A 13,338-nucleotide genomic window follows, 5' to 3' on the forward strand; every position below is an offset into this window, starting at 1 on the left:
AAAAATAATGAGGCTACTATAAAGTGGCATCCCTAAACATGCAAGTACAAACATTTGGTAGTGAACACAATAAAAAGAGAATATTATCCAACAAATATAAAGTATGCATTTCTGAGAAAACAGTTTGAAAACTATATATATATACATTTGAGTATCGGCATATTTATGTGGCTCAAGTCACAATATATCAGATTGATATTTTATGATATATCTGTTGTGACTTGAGCCAGATAAATATTCCAATTATCAAATCCATGAAGCAATACATGATTGCAAGGTTAAGAGAGCTACTATGATTACCTTAATTAAAAAATTCCCAAGTTATTTATGGGATAATACAAGAAAATGAAATTTATTATTCTGTAAAGTATGCAACAAACCATTAAACGTTGCAATAAAATCAATTGGCACAAAAAGAAATGCAATTATGTTACATTCATGTAAACCCTTTCGTGAAGTAATTTCCAAATATCAATCACGACTGATATTTATCATATAAACATGGAAGCAGCACTTACATTTTTATAAAGCATGAACAAGTTCCCGCTGTCTCACAAAGAGGAAAATGTTAAATCAGAACATCGTCATAATTGTGGCTGATAATCTCTAATCATTCAAATCTCAGAGCTCAATTTTGTGTAACAAAAGCAAGGGGGGAAAAGCAATTGCCATTTCATCAGAAAAGGATATTTTATCATCTCTTTAAAATGTGACAATTTATTCTTAATTAACAACTGAATAAATGGCATTGAAAAGTTTTTCTAACACCATACATGAATAACTCGTAAGCAATCAAGACATTAGATGAAAATTAAACGCAGGCACATCATAAAGTTTTGATGATTTCCACCTGCCTTACACATCTGTTGAAGTGGAATTTGTAGGAAATATAAACTAGTCCATTGTCCATCATTCCGGAAAAAACAAAATATTCTCCTAATCCTTGATGTTTTAAAAATGTGGATGCCATAATATTGTAAGTAGGAATATTGAACAACAATGGCATAAAGGGGAAAAATGTTTATTAAAAAACCTAGAAATGGGCCGGGCGCAGGTGGCTCAAAGCCTGTAATCCAGCACTTTGGGAGGCCGAGACGGTGGATCCACGAGGTCAGGAGATCGAGACCATCCTGGCCTACACAGTGAAACCCCGTCTCTACTAAAAAATACAAAAAACATAGCCGGGCGAGCATGGCGATGCGCCTGTAGTCAGCTACTCGGTGAAGGCTGATTGCAGGAAATGGCGTAAAACCCGGGAGCGCGAGCTTGCAGTGAGCCGAGATTGCGCCACTGCACTCCAACCCTGGGCGACAGACGAGACTCCGTCTCAAAAAAAAAAAAAAAAAAAAAAAAAAAAAAAAAAAAACTAGAAATGGAGTGTGTGTAAATACAATGATATAATAAACGCTACTAATGCAAACTCATCTTCTATATAACAGTTTTAGAAGTTAGCATAGTAAATATATTATCTGTACCTATTATTTTCTTTATTCTGATACATATGGGATTCTTTTGATAGAGAGAGAAAAGGTTCTTTAAAAAAAATAAAATAGGCCCAGCCTTTGTAATTGCTGGGGAAGACAAACCTCCTTAAGTGAGATATGCCTAAATTTATATAAGAATGAAGTATGTAATAAGTAATATAACAGATTAATGATGGATTTCAATTCAGTGGCAGAAGAAAAAAATGAATGAAATTTTGTTTTCTTTCTTTCAAAGGCAAGGTGTTGGGGTGCCGGGAAGAAGGTGGCCGTTGACCAATTCCTTCATCTGACAGGTTGTGTGAACATAAGGATTGGCTCTCAAGATGAAGCAGCCATTTGAAGCTTCCAAAGACCACTCAAGCATAGTCATTAAGAATTTGAATTTTGACAGAAGCAGATTTAACAGGTTTCTTTTTATCTCTGCTGTTCATAAACAAAACTGCCTGAAGAAGGGTGAATCTTCTCTGTTAGCCCCTTACGGGAGAAGACATTCGAATTAAGAAAATGAAACTGAAGAGTGAAGATCTGCTTGGCATAAGAGAAGGAGAGCTGAGTACTCTGAAGTGTAATCTTGCATGGGATTCGAGCAGAGGCTAGTGAGAAGAAAAGCAAAAGTAAATGGTATTGTGATCCCAAAAATGTTCAATGTAATCTGCCAAGCTCATACATGCTTTACTGAGTGATTTTCAGTGGTGAAAATTCTCAGAACAATAGTTTATATCAGATATTTTGTGACATGAACTGAAACAACATTCCAACAATAAGCCTATCCCACCATTCCTGTCCTCCATTCGGGACTGGTAGAGACTGTTAGAGGTTTAGGGGTTGTCCTGATCACAATATTGAGGGGTTCCAGGCAAAACTACACAGATATCAAGCAGCAGATGACTCTCCTCTTCCCTTACCCCACATCCAAACAACTGAAGTCTGGATTTTAAAAATACATTCATTTATAATATTATTTCTTGGAATAAAACAACTATTTCATACTTATTGAATTAATGACTCAAGAAAATACAAAAGACTTTACACTCACAACCTGTATTAATGAATGCATCTTAAAATAAAACTACTAATGATAATCATATTTTAACATAAAACAAAATCAATTTAAACAAAACAAGACACCAATATTAATAGCATGAAATATCCAGGTGTCTTAACTGAATGTGCTATATAAATGCAGACAATTACCTTAAGTGCTTTCCTTTTTCATCCAAAAGAGAATTTGTTTATACTACGTACAGGCAAATACCATATATAAAAAATGTCTTCTGGTGATAAATGTTTTTCATTTTATGCAACCTTCTTGAATTGCATTTTGTGTGTTTACAAATATATACCAAGCTTCTTAGATATTGGCAAAAGAAAAGTATAACCTATCCAAATATCTTCCATTTATATAAAATATACAAATTGCTGCTAAGAAATGATATAACTTTATTCTAAGAGTTCTACAGTCTAAGAGTTTTAAAGTATAGCTGGAAAGGATCTCAAAATGATCATCTAATCCAGCATTAAGACAAGAGCTTGTCTAAGCTATGCTTGACAGTAGGAGGACCATTTCTTTTTTCATATTTTTGTTTCCTCAGACATGGGAAACCACCATCAATACAAATTTCACCTAGCAACCATCAAAGGGTTTGAAAACAATTAATAGATCACTCCCCAGCTGCTGCTTCTCAAAGCTAAACACAAATTCTTTAGCCCTTTCCTGAGAAAACCCAGTTATCCAGACTTCAACTATTTTCGTGACTATTCAGAACTGAGGTTTCTTTTCTTACATTTTTAAAAATGAGAAAACCCAGAGCATACAAAATAAGAGAAAAAGAGCAAGGTGATGCACATTAGAAGAGAGAATGTATCTTATTACACAGTGAATTCGGCTTCTTTCATAGCAGCACCATAATGCAGACTTAGGCACATCTCAAGGCTCATGCTGAAAATCAGATTTTGCTCCACATTTCAACGATCTCCAGTTAGTTCTTCCTGAACCTGACATTTTATTCAAGTTCAAACTTGTATTATTTTTATTAAGAGTGGTAAAATAGTCAGTGTACTAATATAGGAAAGTTTGAAGTCAGTGGCCTGGGTTGGCATCTCTGCTAGTTGTGTGGCCTGGACTGTAATGTCCTCAACTATAAAATGTGAAAATTATTCTCTACATTCTAGATTAGATAATTTGTGGGACTGTCTTAGAAGCCATATATAAATCACCTACCATGGGGCCTGTTGTGTAATAGCCATTCCACTAGAGTTAACTTTCTACCCTAAATTGCTTCTTCCTGAAATACTTGCTGCCTGGTCACTTAAGTTAGATGTATAAAGTTAACCTTCATTATTTCTTTTTTTTTTTAGCTTCCACTTCCAGTTATTTTTCTTTCCTTTCATCCCTACAACATTATTTCAAGCTTTCATTATCCTACAATTAGAAGGTTGCATTTGATGCCTAACTAGTTTTCATTCCTCCACTCTTTTCCCGCTCCATTTTATTTTATTTATGTTTTCAGACAGGGTCTTGCTCTGTCACCCAGGGTGAAGGGCAGTGGCATAATAATGGCTCAATGCAACCTCAACCTCCCAGACTCAAGTGATCCTCCCACCTCAGCCTCCTGAGTAGTTGGGACTATAGGTGTATGCCCAGCTAAATTAAAAAAAAGAAAAAAATTTGTAGGCATGGGTTCTCAACATGTTGCCCAGGTTGGTCTTGAACTCTTGAGCTCAAGCTATCCTCTCAACTCAACCTCCTAAAGTGCCAGGATTACAGGTCTGAGCCACAGCACCTGACCCCTTTCCATTTTAGACAATGGGAAATATCTCATCACCTCCAGTCTTTAAAAGCAAAATGAAATAAAATCTTGCAATGAAGTCTTGTTTTTACCAAATAAAGTTCCAGTTCAACATTACATAAGGCTTTCACAAGGTAGTTAACCTCCTTTTTCTCCTAATTTACACAGCACTGGTCCCTTCTTCCCCTTTCACAGAACAGCCTTCATCTGTACTGCAGATATTTAAATCCTACCTTAAATGTCACCTTAACCCTTTTCCTTGCCCTAGGGGAAAATAAACCATTTCCCATTTGTTACTATCTGTACTATTACATTTAAAACTAAATGATTACCTGTACATGGATCACTTGTACTAAAGATCCTAGAATAGAAATCTTTTGGCATCCAATTATGAAATAAAGTTAAAAATGATCCAAGTAGGTACCCTAATTCAAACCCTCCAATTTTTGCTGTACCTTATCATTTCGGGGTAACTTGTATTTAGGATCTTCGGGAAAAAAAAATACCTGCATTAAATTTTGACTGCTAAGTTTTATTTGCTTGAATCAAATTCATTTATTTTGGGTGGATTTTTCTAATTGCCATTTACTCCCACATTCATGTAGAGTTGACCATTTTTCTGTTATCCAGACTGTACGTTCTATAGATTTCCATCTTATAAATGTCCACAGTTTATAGAATCTATTTACTAACAGTTATTTCCTCATTCTACATTGTAAATACCTTAAGTTTACAAACCATCTTTCATTCGCATCTTCAATAATTAGCACTCTGCCTGACACAGGTAATTTAGACAATTCTTTTAGAATGAATGAATTCACAGTAATAATTTAGACACATAAAGATAGATCCAGATACAGAGTCGGATAAAAATGTACAAAGTGATGCAGCTATCGACATAGACTTAAGGATAAATTATACATGTCTCTTTCCTCAGACAGCTTAGTGATAAGGACTATTGCTGTTATTTTTGAATTTGGATGTTGACTTAGTATTCTGTTTAACAATAAGAATAAGAACAATAATAACAAATACACAATGATTTGCAAACGCTTAATGAATTATGCACCAGTACACATACCAGCTAATGCACTGTGTGCTTTGTATGCTGCTATCAACAAGTCTATGCAACAGTCTGTTATCTACCTTGGTGGATAAGGAATCTGATGCTCTAAGAGGTTAAAAGGTTTTCTTAAGATGACATAACTGTGAGAAATGAAGGTAATTATTATTATCAGTTAAAACAAGACAGTAGGAGTAGAAGAAACAACCAGACTGTGGTAGGCAGAGGAAGTCCAAGTGGAAGAGAAGGATGAGAGAACAGCAGGAAAAGTCCCTGGAATACTTTCCAGCAAGACCATCAGGCATTTAAGGTTGTCCTCTCTTTACGCCTCTAGGGCTAATTTAAATCCATCTTGCCGCGATTTAAGTCTTTCTTTTGGTTTTCAACCCTCTCATAACCTTGAGCTTACGAAAAACAAAACAAAACAAAATCTTCCTGAAATATATTGCTTCCTTTTCCCTCTATAATCGTTTTTTCCCTTAAATGCTCCTAATATCTATCATATTGTATTTTCTTCTGTTTTTCTTGCTCACATTAATTCTCTATAAAATGCTGCACACTGCCTGGGATAAGATAGGAAATAGTAACGTCAGCATCGCTCCCTTTGTCTTTGCATCTCGACCTGAAATAGTCTGTGAGGTTATAAAAGGCATTGGACCATCCCCTCAGCATCGCAGGGCCACAGACAAGTCAATATATTTACATTTAAAACAGATTTCAGGAATTGGGACTTCATGATTTTCCATTACACATGACCAATATCAGTAACTTAGGAATGGAAACACATTTTTTCATCAAATAGTTTGCACATTAGTTTATAAATTGTGGTATGTGGGTAGTGAAAGATCTAAAAAATATGTTTCCTGTTTAAAAATAGGGAAACTATAACTAACAATGATGCACTGTATATTTGAAATGGCTAGAAGAGAGACTTTTGACTGCTCTCACAACAAATAAATTATAAACATTTAGGTGATCAGTATAATAATTACTATGATTTGATCATTACACAATATACATGTAGCCAAACACCACATTTTATCACATAAATATGTACAATTATGTGTCAAAAAGCACAGTTTCAGTATTTATGACTGCTAAAAAACAGTGGTGAGAAAAGAAAGTTGACAGGTATTTTGTGTGATTTCTTTTCTACATACCTCTTGCTTGCAATGTGCAATATTTAATCACCCTTTCATTTTAGTATAAAAATATTATGTTCAACAATGTTAGAATTTATAGTCAAATGGCAGGCAGGCTTGTGTTTCCCATTTATATGTTCATTTTCATAAAAAACAAACAGACAATGTTACTTTCATATACCATACACCTCTTGAAACTAGCGCTCTTTCTTGGTCATAACACTGTATTCCCATCTTTTGGGGCATTACTCAATTTATCCTGCCTACTGATGGCTCCTAAGAGTTTTTGTGACAAATTCCCATGTGTCTGTGGGAGTGGGAAAGAAAATTGTAAAACAACAACAAAAAGATGATCTTTTGAAAATCAGATATATATTCTTGTAATTCTGCACCAAATGTTAGCACTGTCCCAGAAGTTAGCAATTTCTTCAGTAAGGCTATATCACTGTACTTTTATATTTTATATTTGGTTCATGCCAAATTCTTATATAATCCTACCATATTGATTGAATTATTCATCTTGGCTGTAAAAATTCAAAGTAATTAAATTATTTAATTCTTTAAGCTTTCTAGAAAGTCTGAATTAAATCTTTCAAAATGGCAAGGAAAAGCAATTTACCTTTACTAGTTCTTCCTCCTTCTCTTTGAAAATTATCTGTATTTTGAACCTCAGCCACTTTTCTAGTTAATGAAGTTAATGGCTTCATCATGCTATGTAATTCACTTTGTACAATCTATATAATAAAAGCAGAAGATGATATAGAATATTTTTGACGTTCATGACTATTAAGTGTTGAAAAGTAATTAGAATGTAAAAACAGAAATATAAATAAAAATAATGAAACACCAAGGGACATGTTTGCACAGCAATATATCAACTTTAAGAAGCTTGCTTAGAGAAAATTGTAGCAAATATTTCTACAGTAATGATGATTTTCTAGAGCATTTTGATATGTATCATTATACTTCATCTTCACAGCAACCTGAGATAAAAATTCTTTACATTCTACAGAAATAAATTATGGTAAGTTAAGGCTGAACTTGGATCGGTCTCTATAGTATGTATTTCCTTGGCAAATTCTTTGTTTTCCTTTTCCACACTAAAATGTTTTCTGCCCCTTTGAATGCAGATTCCTACACTGCACAATTCTCTCTACATTCTTCTAGATCAACAGGTTTTATTTTGTACTCTAACAATGTATATGATAAATTTAAAATAACTTTTTACTTTTTAAGTTCTAGAGTGGTAAAACTTATAAACCAGAAACTTTTTTCTCCTTCAAATTCTGAAATGCAGTTTTCATTAAAGATTTGTCTTTGGCCCTATTTGACAAGTTCATCCATGGCCACAAACTCAACTGACTTCTCTTCACAGATGCCCCCTAAATCCCCTCTTCCTAAATCCTCACTACTCTCCCCCTTGAGGCCTAGACCAATAGGACTCTGTCTGGAAATCTACTAGGACCCTACATTCAATATTCACCGAATGGAACTGAGTAACAACTCCTAAAACATGTGAATACCATATTTTGGCCGATGTTCCAACCATGCCAGCAGTACCCAGAACTGGAAATCACTCCAGGCCAAGAGACCAAGACCAGTACAATGTCTGCCTACCTGTCTTCTCCCCATTCTCTGTCTTACTGCCATTACCAGAGCTCTGGTTACCACCATGTAGGTACTCAAAAATTGCCAATAAAATGAAGCACCACCTTAGAGTTTCCTGCTATTATTTCTCAAATGCTATAAATGTATAAGCTCTTTCCATAGGAAAAAAAAAAATTACAGACTGAGGATAGTGGCTCACACCTGTAATCCCAGCACTTTGGGAGGCCTATGTGGGTGGATCACCTGAGGTCAGGGGTCTGAGACCAGCCTGGCCAACATGCTGAAACTCCGTCTCTACTAAAAATACAAAAACTAGCTGGGCATGGTGGCAGGCACCTATAGTCACAGATACTCAGGAGGCTGAGGCAGGAGAATCGTTTGAACTCGGGAGGCAGAGGTTGCAGTGAGCCGTGATCATGCCATTGAACTTTAGCCTGGGCAACAAAGTGAGACTCCATCCCAAAAAAAAGAAAAAAAAAAAGAAAAAAAGAAAAACAAAATTACAGACCCCTTACGTTGACCTTAATTATGCTTTCATATTGTTAGTCATAACTTAAACGTACAAACCTAGATATAAAATTTCTATTTTGATAGCTATGTAATCATAAACCAAAGCATTTTTCAAATGAAACAAACTACAAAATACACCTTTCATAATGACTCTAATTTAATATGTTAAATGATAGTGTGTTGCTGAAACTAAACCTTACCTTAATATGAGAATACAAATTAGCTACTATAATATAAATTCACTTTACTTTGTAAGCCTACACCACCATACGTCCCTCTAATTTCTCCATAGAAACTTATCTGAAACTTTGTTTGGTCTTCATATGGCTAATATGCATTATTTATACATTAACTCCACCACTGTAGTTTTCTCATTCTTCTACAACATTAAATTACTAGAATTGGATCCCCATATTACCATAAATACCAATAAAATATCAACCACTGAAATTATGTGGGGAAAATATATATATATATTTTATATATAGTCCAGAACCGGAGTACAATGGTGTACAAATCTCGGCTCTCTGCAATCTCTGCCTCCCGGTTCAAGCAATTATCCTGCCTCAGGCTCCCAAGTAGCTGGGATTGCAGGTTCGCACCACCATGCCCAGCTAATTTTTGTGTTTTTAGTAGAGACGGGGTTTCAACGTGTTGGCCAGGCTGGTCTCAAACTCCTGACCTCGTGATCCTCCTGCTTTGGCCTCCCAAAGTGCTGGGATTACAGGCATGAGCCACCTTGCCCAGCATGGACAGGTGTAAGCACTGTGTCCAGTATGATGGGCACATGCCCACCATGCCCAGCTGAAAATAATTGTTTATGTCATAGCCATATAGATAATTTTGAACAAACTCAGGTTAATTTTGAGATTATAAAATGAAAACGGAAACATTCTCTTAGAGACTATATCCATAAATTTCCCAGTAGTCTCCAGGACAAAGTTGGAGAAACACAAGTCTATATATCTGGAATAGCACCCTGGCATTTATCATTATCACCATAATAAACTCTAATAGATGATTCAGTGTTGGGTGAATACACCTTCTTATTGCTGAGCTCTCTCTTGTGCATTAAGCTCTGTCATTCCTTGAACCTTGCTTATGGTGGTAAGCTTAATTTCTTAGTATTTCATGTATTTGCTTCACTTGTCCTATTGCCTACTGGATGAAAAGCTACTTTGGGCTATTTAAATATTTATATACTTAGTTTAAATATTCATATTTAAACTTCTATAGCACCAAACACAGTGCTTCCCATCTGTTAGGTACTCCACTGTGTTCATTTATTTAATACTCATTTATTGAACTTCTACAATCTTCCCAGTAGCTGCAAGGACTGAGCATGGTGGTAGACAAATTACAGTCTTTGCCCTTAAAGAGTTTATATTGTGATGGGGAACCAATTATAAAACAAGTATGTGACATCATTTCTGATTAAGTGATAAGGCAAAAATAAAGGTTGGTCAGGAGAATGCCAAAGGAAATTCTTTACCTAGAGTAGTCAGGAAAGGCTGTACCAAAGAGAAGTTAAGTGAGCTGATATCAGCTGAATCTAGATTCAGCTTCATATTTTATTAATAATATCCATTTGTCAGTTATAGCTTCCAATGGACTAGTACTTCTTAATTGCAGATAAATTATTCTGCTTATTTTTTGTGACAGGAGATCAACAAATTTTTATTTTGGTATCTATCATCAAATCACCATAAAAACAGCATGGCTGGGCACCATTTCCTCCTATTTAATGGATGATGAAACCAAGTCTTAGAAAAGTATCCAAATACTTATTCCAAAGTTTGAATTAATCGCTACTTGTTGAGCTGTAAATCAAACTTAAACCTATTTGATTCATTGTCTTTTCATTATACTACATCAACTTCTAGTATATTAAAAGTTCCAATAATGTTTTCATGGTGGTCACATAACCTTAGTAATTAACAATGAATGAAATTATAGGACAGGAAAAGTGTGACTATCAAAATATCCTAACACAATATGTTGCCTAAGTCTAAAATGACAAAGTAGTTGATGTAATTTAATGTAAGCATATAGTTTTAGTTTAGATGACTTTCAAATTTTCAAAATGAAGACAGCTTAAACAAGGAAACAGTTTCAATGCCAGTAATAAGCAAGTTACTGTAAGTTACAACATGTGGATGCTTTGGTTAAACAGCGAATACAACAAGAAGAAAAATTAAGTTTGGGGTAAGCAATACAATATCAAAAAAGATCTGTCTGACCAGTCCTGAGTATAAATGATGAGTCATGTAATTCTTGTGAATGACTAATGAGGTTAGCAGGGCTGTTTTTGCTGAAGAGCCAAATTACATTTTAATTCATTTAAAATAGGCTTTTGAGATTAAAGCTAATAAAAAACAAAATTCATGCAACAATAGAAACTACTTTTAATGTCCTTGGATTAGAAATATGTATCTTTTTTACTATAAAATACTTCTGCTTTGATAAAAGATGTTCATCATTATCACAACATCAATATTTTGATCGCCATCTCATTTAATTCCTTGGAGAGCTGAGACAAGGCCCAGAACAAGCTAGAAAGAAGTCTACAATGTGCACTCAACAACAGTGTTCCAACATTATTAAAATAAGGATGCATGCTTCCTTCTACCCAACTTTTTTTGTTTTGTGTTAAAATCTTGAGGGGAAAGAAAAAAAAGAGTCTTGTGAAAGTGGAGGAATGTGCCAGGCACAGTGGCTCACGCCTGTAATCCCAGCACTTTGGGAGGACGAGGTGGGCAGATGATGAGGTCAGGAGATCAAGACCACCCTGGCCAACATGGTGAAGCCCCGTCTCTACTAAAAAAATACAAAAATTATGTGGGCATGGTGACGGGCACCTGTAGTCCCAGCTACTCGGGAGGAGAATCACTTGAACCCGGGAGGTGGAGTCTGCAGTGAGCTGAGATTGCACCACTGCACCCCAGCCTGGGTGACAGAGTGAGACTCTGTCTCAAAAAAAAAAAAAAAAAAAAAAGAAAGAAAGAAAGAAAGAAAGTGGAGAAATGTGGTTTTGTATTTTTAATAAAGCTCACATCAAAACAAAGAATTCCCTCATTTCTCTATATTTACAATATTTCCAGGTCACCTTCTTTGTGCTAATGAAATTCTGGATGATTAGAACATTGCAGAAATCTCCATTTTACATAATACATGCTACCCTTCCACCAGAGTAAATAAGCTGAAGAAGCCCTAGCAAAAGAAGCAATATTTATCTTTCCTGTTCTCAAGATCTTGTCTCATTTTTGTTTGTTTTTCTCTGCATTATGGTTATGTCTCTCCTACTTCCCCACTCTAATTTGTGACTAGTTATATTTAGAACTATGTCTTCTAAGGGATTTATAAAAGGACTCATGAAAAATATCAAGGGTATATCTTTGAGACAGAAATTTTGATCCAAACAAGAGGGTGGGAGAAAGTGAGGTGAGAACTACATAGTTGGATATATTTGCTTTGCTAATCACTTTACATATAAACTCTCCCATTTCAACTCAGACTTATCCCAAGGGAAAGATATTTTAATTTCTCAGATGATTACTGGATACTCCGAGAGGTTAAATGGGTTTACCCAAGGTCACACTGGAAGGATATGGTAGAGGTGGGATGTGAGCTCAGATCTTGGAGCTCAGTGTTTCGTCCACTCTATGTTGTTTCCCAACAAAATGTATTGTCTTCTTAAATGGACTGAACCAAAATCTTCTGGAGCAGTAGATGTAAATGCAAAACTTTCCCATTTTAGCTTCAGCATTGCTGTGGACAAAGCATGATTCTTTATTCGATTTCACTGAGCAGAACTGGCGAAGAGGGATGGATGTGTAGGTGTGTCCTTGAGGATTTTAGTACCCCCAGGGAAGAGGGACATGGGCTATGCTTCTATCTACAGAGACAGATCCACCAAGAAGCTCCAGATATGCTTACTTTTATTTATAAATAGAAATCCCTTTCTCTCAGCAATTATGTAGAATATTGTGCTGTCTTTCATCCCTTAAGTCTTCTGCAGAGAAAAATTGAAAAATTGGGAGGACTCCACTTGTGGGTTGCTAATGTCTCTCTCTAGTCTATAGCCTCTTCGTTATTTTCCAGGTAATATGGTCATACCCACGAAAACGGTATAATTAATTTGTAAAGAACAAAACATTTAAAAAGTAAAAATTACTAACAAATTTTATTGATTCTAAGATGTATCAGTTAATGTCAATGTTACGCGATCATAGTCTTCATATTCATTTACCTATAGGAAAACTCATAGAGAGGATGTATCATTTATTCAAGAAAGCTAGAAAATGGCTGGACAGTAATTTCAGTGCCTGAGCTTACTACTTTATTAGTAATATTCGATCCAAAGTTATGTCACCAATAAAAATCCCTAAGACTCTTAATTCCATAGGAACCAAGAACATGTTTTTACTTTTTCATATTTTAGAAGCTAACGCAGCTCTATTTGGTATTTAATATACGGGAAAGAGGTGGAAGACAGGGAAAGAAAAGAAAGAAGGGGAAGAAACAAAACTGAAAGGGAAGAAAAGGGGACAGGAGATGAGGTAAGAGAAGGGGAGGGGAGGAGAGAAAATAGGAGGGGGAAAGGAAATGGAAGGAGAGAAGGAAAGGAAAGAAATGAAGGGAAGGAATGGAAGTTTGAAGTAAGAAAGGGAGAAAAAAAGAAGGAAAGAAAAGATTTGATTCAAACTTAAGAGTTTTTGCCATGTCAGTATCTGTGGAGTTGA

This window comes from Rhinopithecus bieti, unplaced genomic scaffold (genome assembly GCF_001698545.2).
Source record: "Rhinopithecus bieti isolate Rb0 unplaced genomic scaffold, ASM169854v2 scaffold_17743, whole genome shotgun sequence".
NCBI classification, from domain to species: Eukaryota; Metazoa; Chordata; class Mammalia; order Primates; family Cercopithecidae; genus Rhinopithecus; species Rhinopithecus bieti.